The 14,737-nt window shown below is 42.1% G+C and overlaps 1 pseudogene; it reads left to right on the top strand.

Moving 5' to 3' along the window:
* The first annotated feature begins 7,852 nt into the window (after positions 1 to 7,852).
* Positions 7,853 to 13,636, top strand: LOC125094153 (hypoxanthine-guanine phosphoribosyltransferase-like; annotated as a pseudogene).
* Positions 13,637 to 14,737: the final 1,101 nt, after the last annotated feature.

The following is a 14,737-nucleotide window of genomic DNA, read 5'->3' as shown; positions in this document are numbered from 1 at the left end:
TCCAATTCAAAGAGAAAATTCAGTATATTGCCACTCTAAAGCTGAAAGGACAAAACATGAGCAGAATATTTTAGAATATTTTTCCTTCTTCCAAAATATATTTGTTTTGCCTTTTTTCCCCTTGGCTCAAATAAATATATTTTATTACCTCTCTCTGGCTTAAACTTTTCAAACAAGGGTTCCTGAAGGTTAATTGAAATGTGAACATTTTTATGTAATCTTTTCCCATTGTTAATGAACTTCTACCAAGCCAAGATAAAGGGTGAGATGTAAAGATAAGTTGTCATCTTCCAAATTTTAAGTCTGGCCATTATGGTGACTCAACACCAAGTCACATCCAGGGTGGCACTGTCTGATCTAATTGAACATGGTGCAACTAAGTGAGAAGCCAAGAGAGTTGATCCCTCTAAGCAGTGTCCCAGACCTTCTCTGGGCTGGAATAAACAAAGTATCACAAGAACTTCTGAGAATTAATCATGTTCATTATTTTCAAGGATATCACAGAGTACTCATTAGAAAATGGCTTATGTTAGACTGCCCTCGTTAGGAAGGATGGAAATCATTACTATGAATCACTGGAAGCTAGCTGGGTATCAGATGGCATATGGTGGGGAAGGGAAGGCACTGAGAACTTTGCTCCCTCTAATTGTAAACACAAGGAGTGGTCACCTTCCTTGAATCTAATGGGACAACTCTATGATTCCTTCCTTTGCAGGGTCTGCTAGGTCCCCAGTCTGTTCTATAAAATATTGCTAGACTGATCTCCCCAAAACAGCATTCCTTTCTACACGTTTGCTGGTGGCCATTTATTGACTCCATAATTCGACATAGAATTTTAGAGCAGGAATGATCTTAGCAATCACCTTGTCCAGCTCTCTCACTTACATACATGAGAAAATTGAAGCCCAGAGAAGTGAAGTAATTTGCCCAAGGCCACACAGCAAGTTATTTCCATGCTAACTCAATCCTCAAGGCAATCTCCCATTATCTGCCTCAACGCAGAGATGCTCAAACCATCAGAAACATTCTCCTTAAGGGTTGAAAATATTCCTACTGCTGAAGAGATAGTATGTGGGAAAGTGAGGGAAGCTAGAGACACAGAAGGGTCCTGAAGGCTCCACTGGCAGGGCTAGGAACCAATTAAATGGAGTTGGCTTTTTCCAAGAAGAGCCAACTTGGCTGATGACGAATGGAATGTGTTTCCAGTGATCAGCTAGTAACGCAATGACTGCCTGAGTAGCAGGGAAGAAAGCTGCCCTGCTCTTCTTCCCTTTAAGCATTGAAGAAGGCCCTAATTCCTCATTCACTCAAGGATGGGTGATTCAGCTTGAGACGTAAATAATTTAAGGACTAGACCGTCCTGGTCTCCCAACGTTTCAAAGACTTATGAGGCTTCAAGGGAGATGCAGCAGTAAGATGAGATGAAGCAACCAGAGAGAAAAAGAAAGCAAGGGTCTACCTGCCACCTTTCCCCAGTAGCCCAAGATCAGTTAGTTCATCACCCATTGATCACCCACCATTACTTACAGAGTCAGGCTGTATCCCAAGACAAAAATCCATGGTGACCATGTCAATGAAACAAGTAATCCTCTGTGCTCTGTGCTCCAGTGAGTACCTTCAATTCATTAACTCCTGTGATCCTCACAGTGGCTCCATGGCATGTGCTATGATTCAGACTATTTCACAGTCAAAGGTACTGAGCCATGGGAAGATAATATTCCACAGCCAATAAGGAGGGTAGCTGGGCTTTAGAGTCAGATCATCGAAGTTATGAGCCATGCACACATGGGAATAAGTAATTTCCATTTACTCTTTCACCCATAGAGACATTCAGTGAACATTTAGGCTCCAAGGATCCAGAGAGCTTCTGAGAGGTCCTGGACCCCAGAGTCAGAGAGACAGGGGACCAGTTCTCCTTTCTCTGGTTCCCTACAAGGCTCTCTTTACAGCACTGTGTTTGTTTGTCTTACTGCCTAACTAGATCCACAGTGACTTGATGCCAAAAATGTATCTCAGGCACCTCTGTATCCACAGCCTCCAAGCACCATGCCTGGCATGCAGGAAATATCTGCATATTTGCATATCCAGCAAATATTTGTTGGATAGAACGTAAACAGAGCTTGGAAAAGGCCCAGGTGTAGGAAAACAATTCCCTGGTTCATTAAGCTACTGTCTCGCCGGATCCAAGGAAGAATCCATGATATGGTCCATGTAAACACAACTTGGCTGACAATATCCACTTGTAGCAGTCTCCCTGGATGTCCAGATTGGAGCTCTGGGTTCTGCAGTTAGCTCCCTTGATCCTGGTATCTATCACAAACTTGGACCTTGCCAAATCTAATTGTATCGAATAGTAGCATTAATATCTAGAATCACAATAGAACTGGGTAAAGAAATGAGTTTTGGAATCAGACAGACTTGAATTTGAATGCCAGTCTGCTCCTGTGTTTTCTAGAAGTCATTTAATTTCTTATACCTTCAGTTTCCTCATCTGTAAAATGGGAACAGTAGTCTACTTAGTTGGATCATTGTGAGGATTAAGAGGTATAATAGTTAATTTTATGTGTCAACCTGGTTGGGCCACAGTACCCAGATATTTGGTCAACTATTACTCTTGGTGTTTCTGAAAGTATGTTTTTTGTAGACAAAATTAGTGTTTAAATCTGCAGACTTTACAATCAGACAAAGACAACTATCATATGATCTCCCTATCATATCATACCATATCATATGAGGAAGTGGAGATGCAACGTGGAGGGTTTGGGGGGTAGGAAAAGAATAAAAGAAACAAGATGGGCTCGGGAGAGAGACAAACCATAAGAGACTCTTAATCTCACAAAACAAACTGAGGGTTGCTGGGGAGGAGGAGGGTAGGGAGAGGGTGGTTGGGTTATGGACATTGGGGAGGGTATGTGCTATGGTGAGTGCTATGAAGTGTGTAAACCTGGTGATTCACAGAAACTGTACCCCTGGGGCTAATAATACATTATATGTTTATAAAAAAAAATAAAAAATTATTTGAAAAATAAATAAATAAATCTGCAGACTTTAAGTAAAGGAGATTGTCCTTAATGTGGGTGGGCCTCATCCAATCAGTTGAAGGCCTGAATAAAACAAAGGCTGATCTCCCCTGAACAAGAAGGAATCCTGCCAGCAGACAACCTTCAATCTTGAACTGCACCATTACCACTCCTGGGTCTCTAGCCTGCTAACACATTGTGCAGGCTTTAAACTTACCAGACTCCACAATTGCATTAGCTAATTTCTTAAAATAAATATCTCTCTGGGGGCACTCTTGTTGGCTCAGTTGGTACAGCATGCAACTCTTGATCTCAGGTTCCTGAGTTTGAGCCCCACGTTGGGTGTAGAGACTACTTTAAAAAAAAATAAAATAAAAGTTAAAAAAAACCTTTATCTATATAAATGTGTGTGTGTATATGTACATATATGTGTATATATACATATGTACACACACACACACACACACACACACACACACACACACACACACAACGTTGGTTTTGTTTTCTCTGAAGAATCCAGAAATACAAATGGTATGGTTCATGAAAAGTCCCTGACGTACAACATGTTCTCAATTGATAATAGTTTTATTTTCCTTTCCCAGCCTCTTCATTCCTTAGGTAAGCAGATGACTATCCAAAGAGGAACCAAGACTTGTCCACTCTCCCAATGTAACCTTGAAGAGTTTGAGAAGATGAATTAGATGATCAGATTTCAGCAATTTAAGACACAAAACATCTCCATGCCTAAGGGGATCATTTCATTTTCAACTAAGTAGGCTTAAAAGGATTTCAGAGTTCATCTGATTCGAAAAAGATATTGGCCTAAGGACCACATACTGGTATAGTTGGCTTTGGTTTTGGGGGTTTTTTTGTTTTGTTTTCTTTGCTTATTTTTTTATTCATGCAAGCTTTTTATTTATTTTTTTATTTTTTTAAATTTTTTAAAATTTAAAATTTTTTATTTTTTAATTTTAATTTTTTAATTTAATATTTGAGAGGTGTCATATAAAATTCTGGATTCCTGGCTTCTCTTGATAAGTATGAAGATCTGAAGACCTCAGGTGTGCACATCTGGAGCTGAAAGATCACAGGCACCATAGATAGGTCACAGGTCATGGGGTCATTTTACTCATTTGTGTCAATCCCTACAGACATTTGAGTCTGTGACTCCTTGTGTTCTCCAGCTCCTTCAATTCAGAAGTGAGGAAGCGTAGACTCAGGGAAGTCTAATGAACTTGCACAAGGCCATGTGCCAGGCTGGCAAAGCCAAGTCTAAAACTCCACATTCTTGCCTCTCCAGTCCCTTAAAATACACTATATTACAACTGAGCACAAATGCTTTTACTGGCAAATGAAGAGATTCCTAAGGGTCTTTTGTACCCTGTAAGACTTATTTATTTTAGCAGTGAGATCAAGCTTAGTGTCACAAATGAATGCAGTGTTTTAAGATGGGGCTAAAATATAAATTGTCTTATTTATCCCTGTAATTAAAAGCACAATTCTGGGGACGCCTGGGTGGCTCAGTTGGTTAGGCGGCTGCCTTCGGCTCGGGTCATGATCCCAGTGTCCTGGGATTGAGTCCCACATCGGGCTCCTTGCTCGGCAGGGAACCTGCTTCTCCCTCTGCCTGCCTCTCTGTCTGCCTGTGCTCGCTCGCTCTCTCTCCCTCTGTCCCTGACAAATAAATAAATAAAATCTTTAAAAAAAAAAAAAAAAAAAAAAGCACAATTCTGGGGTCAGACCAAACTTGGCTTTGCCATTACCTTGGGCAAGTTTCTCACTTTTCTAATAAGTTATACCTATCACACAGTGTCAGTGGTGAGGATTAAATGAAATATTTCATGTTAAGTGCCCAGTACGATGTCTGGAATATAGTAAGTATTCTACAAATGCTGTTGAATTAAGACCTCCGAGGAATTAAAATAAATATGGCAAAATTACCAATGTAGCTAAGTGATTTTTGCATCTGCAAACATGTATGAGTTCACAGTGACCCCCCCCACAAATTCAAATCCAACACCCCAGTATTTTCCTCAGCTTCTCCCCTTTTACACATGTTCATGGACTCACTTGGTCTAACCTGCAAATATGAAGTAGGTCCATGCAAACCTATTGGTTAAAGTTCAAGATTTATTTGGGGTTATTTTTGCCCTCAGAATATTCTTCACTAATAATACACAGTCAAGCCATTATGTTCAAAAAAGACAAGTCTTGAATTAATTAATTCTGGGTGGCTGAGTTATCAAGGTAATACACAATTGGGTTAATTTCTGTTCATTTTGATTTTAGGATCTGTTTTATTTCATCCTTAATGGCTTCATGTTGGTTTTTCTAAAATGTTATACTTGAGTTTCAATTAATACGTTGAACTATGTTACTGTACAGCACTGTTTTACTGGAATTAGAACAATGAAAAGGACAGATGTCTTCTAAAAGCTTAGCCAGGGCAGAGGACCAGGCATGTAAAGAGACCATTATTATAAGCAGTGTCTTGGATGTGTGCACGGAGAGCTGAAGCAGGTCTTGCCGAATGAATGAATGAATGAATGAATGAGTGAATTTGTGATTCTGTTTGTCCCCTCTAGACTCTGAATTCTTCAAGGTAAAGACTCGACCTAATTCATCTCTCTAACCCAGGTTTGGCCAGAGCTGGGCCCCATCTGTGTTTTTAGAGTGGAAAGCAGTTATCTAAGGGTCTCACATGCAGCACTAGGCCCAAATTAATTCCGAGAGTGCCAAATTTTTCAGTTGCTGGAGTACTTGTCCTTTTCCCACTCTTTCTGAACTCACCACTTTCTGCCACGCCCCTCGGTTCTGCCCTTTGCTCCCATCTATGAGGAAGCAGTGTCCCTTATGAGGAAGTAGCGTCCCTACCTCCTCCCAGGGCCCACCTTCCCAACCTCCCTCAGGCCAAGGTCTAACACTCTCTGGCCTCCTGGACTCTTTCTTCTGCAGAATCTCTGCCTCCGGCATGGAGTAACCGGTGAATGACAGCAAAGCCCAATGACCTTGCACCAAAGACTCCTTGTCCCACCTACTCTTCAAGGTCTGAGATAATCATTCTCCTCTTCAGTTCTAAACTTACCTCACTGCTTTTTATTTACTTCTCACAAATTGCCAAATTGCCGCTCACTAAATGCAGTTTAGGTATAAGGAAAACTTACTGGGCACTAAGGACTTTGTTTTATCCTGTCTCCCTTTCGCACCCTTTGGTGGAGGCATAATATGCTGTAAGTGTTTCATAGGTGAAAAAGCTGAAGCCCAGAGAACGAAACTGCCCCAAGCCCACAGCCAGCAAACAGCAAAGGACACGTGTTTCCACTGCCTCCACTCTCCACCTCCACCCCTGCAACATGGTGCCCCCCAGCGCCACTCTCCCCTGCTGAGCGGATCGGTGGCTTGGGTCTTGAAGCCCATCCTCCTGATCTCTCAGCAGGTTTTGGCACTGCTCCCTCCTTCTCCTTGTGGAAATATCACCACATCAACTGGCACAACACTACATCCTGCCACCCAGCTCCTCCCTCCCTGGCTGTCCCTCTCCTGCCCTTCTTCTTCCCATTTTCTGGAACTGGGCAGTCCTGCTAGGCTCCGTTTCTGGCTGTGTTCTCACTGCACTCTGTTCTCCGATGATCTCATGAGTGCTTGCTTCTGTAGAGCTCTGACCCTGGGCTCTGGTCCTGAGTGGGCCTCTCCAAATGCATGTTTTTCATCTTGTCCACACCTATCACATCCAAAACCAGTCTCTTCCTTCTCTCCTCCAAGGGCTAGCTCTCTTCACTCTGCCACCCCTCTGCCCGTGACTGGCTGGTAACCCTTTCTGCTTTCACTGCCTCTTGCTTGGATCTCATGGCAGCACCTTTGTGGGTCCCCTCCCGCCCTCCGGGTGTCCTTTCCAGTTGACAGCACAACACACATGACCTTGCAAAATGCTCTACGGAAAACATTCCCTTGATCATTGATTGATCAGGAATGATTTATAGAGAACTGCCACACCAGGCACTGTACCAGCCTCTGGAGATTACCCGATTTGTCTGTATTAAATCATCCGTGATCCTCTTCCTGAACGTTAAATGAAAGAAAACACAAATGAAAGACGATGCCCGCTTGCCAGCTGGAGGGAACTTAGAGGCCATCTACCTTCTTTACTGATAGGAAAGCTGGAACCTGTACACTGTTTCATCTGAGAATACCTATCGAGGGCCATCTCCAGGCCAACCGCTCTCTAGGCACTGGGGTTTAGGAGCAAACAAGACAGACATCACCACCCCTCAGGAACCTTGTGCACTCTTCATTGTGTATTGTACTCATGGTAAGTTTATTAATCCCTTCAACAAGCACTTCCTGAGCACCTACATTGTGCTGGCTCTTTCCAAGGAATACAGCAATGAATAAAACTGACAGAAGTCCCTGCCCTCTTGGAGCTTCCATTCTAGTGAAGGGAGACAGAAAAGACGTTAAGTATATTCGTAAATTCTCTGTCACATGGTGCTGAGTGCAGCAGGAGGCACGCGCTGCCTCACTGCCCCCTGCACAAGCTCCAGAACTGCGGTCAAGCTACATAACTTTTCTGTACCTCGCTTCCCTCATCTACAAAAGGCAAAGCATAATAAGGCCCACATCACAGGGAATGTTGTGAGAAGTAAGCAAGATACTTCAGAAGTGCTTTGGACAGTCTCCAGCACACAGGATGCACTACAACATTTTACGTAAGTGTACAAAGAACGGGCAGAGGGCTCTGAGATGCCTGGAGGAAGACAGTGTATAGAGGGTGGTTGAGGAAGACTGCACAGTAAGAGAGACCCAGACCAGAGACGGGAAGAGAATGCACCATGCAGACACCTAGCGAGTGTTGCAGGAGGAGGGAGGAGCCAGCACAAGGCCCCAGCAGCGAGGAGACCAGTGTGGTGAAAGCAGATGAATCAGGGAAAGCAAGGAGAAAAGGAAGGCAGACGGGCATGGAATGGGGGAGCTGGAGAACCCCGCGGGGTTTGGAGTCCATTTTGGCTTTCATGATAGTGCACCAAGGAGTCTTTGGAGAGCGTTCACCTGGGGAGAGATGGGATCTGTTTTGTTTTTCAGAAGCACCACTGTAGCTGCTCTGGGGAGAGACTAACTTCAAGGGGGCAGAATCAGGACACTGGTCAAAGAGGCTTTTGCAAGAACCCAAGGAAATAAGGGGCTCAAGTAGGATGGTGAGGTGTAGTTAGGATCCAGATATATTTTGCAGGTCGATGTTCTGTAGTTTTGGGTGTAGGTTTGAGAGAAGAGTCAGGGAATGTAATAAAGGAGAAGTACCAGGCACTATGAAAGCACAAAGGAGTTCTGGGAGAGGACTGGAGAAAACAGACATGGAGAAACGCCCTGGGGCAGGAATTCGTAAGGAAGAGCCCTGAAATGTGGGGTCTGAGATGACCATTCCATTTAAACATCAGCCTCCTCAAGTCAGTTATTGCTCTAATGCTTAATCCCTTGACTTCCCAGAATATATGGAACAACAGCCAAAGCAAGCCTGTGGATGACCTATAGCCTCTAGGAAAAATGGGCTATTGCACTAACGTGATTGTCTGTCTCCCCCTGCTGGCCATCCTTGTATTTCAGCTTACATGCTGGCTGTTATTTGCTGGGTATCCTGATGCTATGCTTACCTTGAATATTTGCCATAACTTTCCTTTACATATTCAGTTTTTATAAGGGCATTTTAGATAGATTCAGGTTTATAAAAATTCTATTTTTGCCTTAAATTGCAAGATGTTAATTGGAAAAATCATGATGTCAATTTCAACGTCATCATCACCACCACCACCACCACACCCATCATCCACTTCTGTCCTGTGATTTTCTCTACATTTTCTCCTGCATTATCTCATTGGATCTCATATCCTCTCCGTGAGGTAGGTAAGATGTTATTCCCATTTTATACAAGAAAAAAGTGAGGCTTGGAAAGGTGGGACTTTCTGCTTCAGGACTAAGGAATGTTTTGCCATGAATCCAATCTTCTTGTCACTGGACAATGTGCTTCATATGACTGGAGACCTTGGATAACATGAAAACCATAGACAGACACCATCATAACACTTTTTTTTTAAGATTTTATTTATTTATTTGACAGACAGAGATCACAAGTAGGCAGAGAGGCAGGTAGAGAGAGAGGCGGAAGCAGGCTGTCTGCTGAGCAGAGAGCCCGATGCGGGGCTCGATCCCAGGACCCCGAGATCATGACCTGAGCTGAAGGCAGAAGCTTAACCCACTGAGCCACCCAGGCGCCCCCCATCATAACACTTTTTAAGATCTTATTTAATGTTTTCCTCATCTCCCTAATGATAGGGACTATTTATTGCCTTCTAAAGCCGCTTCAGGCACAGCACTAACCATAGGAGGTACACTAGGCCATTTCATACCCTCCACATCCCTATGAAGTAGCTGTCGTTACAAACTCCGTTTTACACATGCATTCTGAAGAGCAGACGGGAATTGACTTGCCCATGGTGCCTGAGCTGTTCACTAAATGTCAGAACTGAGATTCAAACCTAGTTCCAGAGTCTCTACCATTTTCTCCCTGTCACCCCCGCCCCAGCTTTCTCCTCCTGTCTGGACATCTGAGACTACAACCACCTTGTCCTATATAGAGCATGACTCGGGGCATTTCCTTCTCTTTCCCCCCTCTCAGGAAGTGTTGCACCTCCTCCCTCCGTATGGTCTTCAACTCAGAGAACTTTGAGTGTTAATTAAATGTGACCGTGGAACCCCTGGGTGGCTCAGTCCATTAAGCACCTGACTCTTGATCTCAGCTCAGATCTTGGTCTCAGAGTTGTGAGCTCAAGCCCCGCATGGGCATAGAGCCTACTTAATAAACAAACAAATAAATGACCTTGTGTTCACTCATGGGACTATTTAGTTTAGGTGCCTACAGTGTGTTCTGAGACTTGTTATAGCTGTCAGGCAAGCAGGTAGGTGGATAAGTACAGTCTTCAAGGTAAGGGATCTGAAGCTCACATAATTTCTGGGATATTTCTGGGAAATCTCTCTTAACTAAGCATCAGAAGACTCACATTTAAGATCTAAACTTTGTTAACGATCTGTCTGACCTTGGACAGGTCTTTCTACCTCTCTGGGCTTTTCGTTTCTCATCACAAAACAGGAATATTCATTCTAGTCACAGAGTGCTTCCGAGGACCAAATGCATGTAAAAGCTACTGGCAACTAGAAAGTGCTGCATGATAGACCTCTTCTGTGCCCATTTATTAATACCTTCCTACAGACTCAAATATGATTAAGCATTGGGCTTTGGAGTCTGACTTTTTGGGTTCACGTCCAAGCTCCTGTGTTGGTGTTGGTGTCCTTGGGTACTTTATTTAATCTTTTTTTTATATTTATTTGTATATTTTAGGGGGGAGGGGCAGAGGGAGAGGGAGAATCTCAAGCAAACTCTCTACTGAGTGTGGAGCCCCACAGGGGGCTTGATCTCACTACCCTGAGATCATGACCTGAGCCAAAGCCAAGAGTCAGACGCTTACCCGGCTAAACCAACCAGGCACCCCTTTATTTAATCTTTCTAAGCTTTGTTCCTCCCTTTTTCCTTTTTAGAAGGAATCACAATACCAGACACTGCAGGATTGTGGCAAGGATGAAGGGAGATAATAAGACTATTGAGGAGTCAACACTGGGCGGTCCTTGCTGTTTGGTTATTATCCTCATGATTTGGATATTCTTCAAGGTCCTGTGTTGGACGAAAGGAAAAGACAGAATCCCCGGAGAGGTGGCTGGACAGGGAGGAAGAAAGGCAAGGGAGCTGATTCCTAAGAACGCACTCTGTGTCATTCCTTTACCACATGCTCTCAACTGCATTATTCATCAGAATATATGGATAAGAAAACTTAGATTAACTGCTAAGTTTTGAAAGTAAACATTTCCATTGGCCATTAAAGAGATTTCTAAGGCATCCAAAGAAGGTTTTTGGGGACTGTGCTGTCAGCAAGAGTCTGGCTCAGAGAGCTACCAGGTCTGGGAGAGTCACCTTTGAATGGGGGAGTCTATGCTGCAGATAAGTGACTGAATTTAATCTGTGGCACACAGACACAGATTCTGGAGACAGAGCAAGACCAAGAGAAAAAGTGTTCTTCTGAGCTCTAAGACTGGTATCAATTTCCAGCTTCAATATTCATCTCCCTTAAATCTGTATACTACCTGTTACATATATACATATTTTTTAAAGATTTTATTTATTTATTTGACAGAGATCACAAGTAGGCAGAGAGGCAGTCAGAGAGAGAGGAGGAAGCAGGCTCCCTGCTGAGCAGAGAGCCCAATGCGGGGCTCGATCCCAGGACCCTGGGATCATGACCTGAGCGGAAGGCAGAGGCCCAACCCACTGAGCCACCCAGGCGCCCCACATATATACATATTTTTTAACTTTTTATTTATTTTTTCTACCAAGCTACATTAAATTTTGTTCTGTTTTTGTTTTCTTTTTCATTTTATGTGGAGATGATGAATTTTAATCAACCACTGAGCCTTTCTAGACTTGAATAACAGTGGGAAACTGTAAAATATTAGATTTTGGAATAACAGATTTTCTCTACTATAAGTGGCCATTAATTGTTAAATGTATCATCATTAAATAACAACTTTTCAGAAAAGACACCAAATTTAAAATACTCTGAACTTCTGAAATGTGAAAAATGAAAAATGAATGAGCTTCTTGGATTTGAAGAAATGGGTAAGAGCTTATCTTTGTTTGCATTTTAACTTTCCAGAATATTCTTATATCCAACTTCCATACACTTGGGTCACACACTCAGCCAATACTCATCCTCCTTTTTTCTGGGTTTTCATCCACTGGCCCTTACTGAAAAATAGCCATTAGTCTTCAGTAAAGAAAAGACATTTAAAAAAACAAAGCACACAAGAAAACCTGACCACCTGCCCTTCAAATCAACCCCAATATTTGCAATAGATCCAGTAAACAGCTCCCAGCATGGTGCCTTTAATGACTCAGAAAATGGAAGAGCCCAAATCTCTTTCTCCAGTCTGACACTCAGCCTTGCTTCTCCTGACTTTCTTGAAAATCAGATGATAGCCATGTTATAACTCAAGAACTCAAAATGGTTTTCTACAAATCCATTTAAATATCAATAGTGTTTCTTACAAATCCCCCTGATGTGACATTGAATACATTAAAAACTCAAGGATATACTACAGCCCCATAACCAAACACAAGATATATTTATCACCATAATCAGATGTCAGGCTTCAGGTGGGTAATATCTCAAACTACCAAGGCTCAGAATTATCTTTTAGTAAATAGGGGGAAAGAGTCCTCAGGTTACAAATAGCTGAGTTACAAACACCTTACATATACAAGTCAGCCAGTGCTGTACTGGTACGGAAGACCCCATCTCACGGAACAGCAGACCATCACACTGAGTCCCTGGGAGCGAGCAGGGCTTTGATAACAGAATTCAAGGATGAGGCACTGTTTTCACCCAGCATCTTCACAACAAGCCTGAAAGAGACCTGCTCTCTCTGTATTATACTGATGAGGCAACATTCCATGAGGAAATGAATCATTGTGCTCAAAGTTATACAACTTTAATAACAGAGCTAGGACATGATGCCAAGTTAGGATGACCAGCTGTCCAATTCGCCTGGGACTGAGGGGGTTCTCGAGATGAGGGGCTGTCAGTGCTAATGTTGGAATAGTCCTGGGCAAACCAAAGCAAACTGGCCAGCCTGTATACAAGTCCAGTGCTCCTCCTGCTAAAAGGGACTGCTATGAGGTGGCCTGGTCCTCCAAGTTGTGTTAACAATATGAGAATTTCAAATGGCTGGTTAAAAAGCAATCTTGTAAAAAAAAAATAATAATAATAATAATAAAATTAAATTAAATTAAAAAAGCAAAAAAATTTTAAAAAAAAAAAGCAATCTTATGTGCCCCTCCTCCTCAGCTAGTCCCATTATGGTGGCCCACAGCACTGTATCACAACTGGTGATACCGAACCAGGCTATGACCTAGATTTATTTTGTATATCTAATCATTACACTGGGGATTTAGAAAAGGTGCTTATTCCTAAAGGACTAATCATGGACAGAACAAAATGACTTATACTTGAAAATCTGTGAAGATAGGAGGCTATCACATGGCAGCCCAGATGGGGCATCCGCATGCCCCAGGGGAGCTATAAATTCTCTACTGACTTGCTGGATTATGACAAAGCACTGAACAGAAATAGTAATATATCCATCCCTTGACTGCAGATTTTATGAGACGGAAGAGCTATGGTAATGACCATTCAGTTGGGGCAATAAAATAAATTTATGGAGATGATTTTGCAACTTCAACAGGAAAGAATGTCTTGGTTGCTATAGACACAACTGGGATTGGCAAAACAATGCAAATCTTGCTTTCCTGAGTCAAGCCATATAATTCAAAGATGGTCAGCATTGCCAGTTTGCTGATGAAAAAGCTCCCCAAAACTATTGGGTATAGACTGCACTGTATTGGGTATGAAATTCCAGGCTGATTTGTTGGAGAATGTGTCCTTGACTACAATTAAAACATCAAGGATTTAAATCATGTTTGTGTCATTAGCAAAACTGGAAAAGCCAAATATTAAGCCTAAATGGAGAGCTCAGGTCGCGTGGTAGAGATTGGTAACATCTGGAGTCCCATTACCCTCACCAGTAAAACTGTCAGATGGTCGTGTTCTGTGGCCATCTGCATAGTAGAGCTTTCTGCATGTACCTTCTAACAATTTTATCATTAGAAATACCAGTGGCCACCATCCTGAACTCACTCTTTGGTCTGAGCTGATAGGCTATCCGTTCCCTTTGGAGGGATTGTTGTTTGACTTATGAACAAAAAGCCCTTAACAACAAAACAAAACACTTCTTTAAAAAACATTTAAAGAGAAGATATATTGCTTTATGAAATGTTCTATTAATTTTTATAGTCATGAATTCATGAAAAGAACAGGCGTAATTGAACATTGTTAATTATTACACCACTTCAAAGAGTAAGAAGTAGTCAGTTTTCTTATCTGACAGTCTCTAAGCAGTATTATCACAAACTGAATCATGTTTCCTGGAATTATGTTAGGAGGATTTCAGTGATATTAACTGAATTTTCTCATTTGTGGAGACTATTTCCAGTGAATCTTCTCTATGGTTCCTTTAAATATTAATCAGTATATTCCAAAAACCTTTATACATTTTGAAAATTTCAGGGCAGAATCCTTAAAGACCACCTCTTAAATCAACAACAACAACAACAAAACTTTTTTTTTTTTTACACTGTCCATTGATAAGCTACACATTGAATGGCAGGGGACTGGACTAGGTGGGGAAATGTGATACCCAGGGAATTGCAAGGTCCAGAGAGTGACACCTCCCTAAATTTTGTGCCCTCAGTGACTTTTTACTTCAGCCTCATCCTGACTCTGCCAAGTAGAACAGACACGGATAACACTCTTTACCTGGCTCCCAGTGTCTTATTCATTTTTAAGTTTCTGATTGAAAATAAAGGTGTGCATGTCCAGTTGGGTAACATTGCATGAATTTAATGTCTCACTTGGGTTAAATTAACTCAAGAGGAAAACCCCATGTTGATATCTACATTTTCTTTTTTTTTTAATTTTTTATTTTTTCAGCATAACAATATTCATTATTTTTGCACCACACCCAGTGCTCTATGCAATCCGTGCCCTCTACAATACCCA

This window comes from Lutra lutra, chromosome 2 (genome assembly GCF_902655055.1).
Source record: "Lutra lutra chromosome 2, mLutLut1.2, whole genome shotgun sequence".
NCBI lineage: Eukaryota > Metazoa > Chordata > Mammalia > Carnivora > Mustelidae > Lutra > Lutra lutra.
The sequence above is the reverse complement of the archived record's forward strand: the minus strand, read 5'-3'. Positions and strand labels throughout refer to the sequence as shown.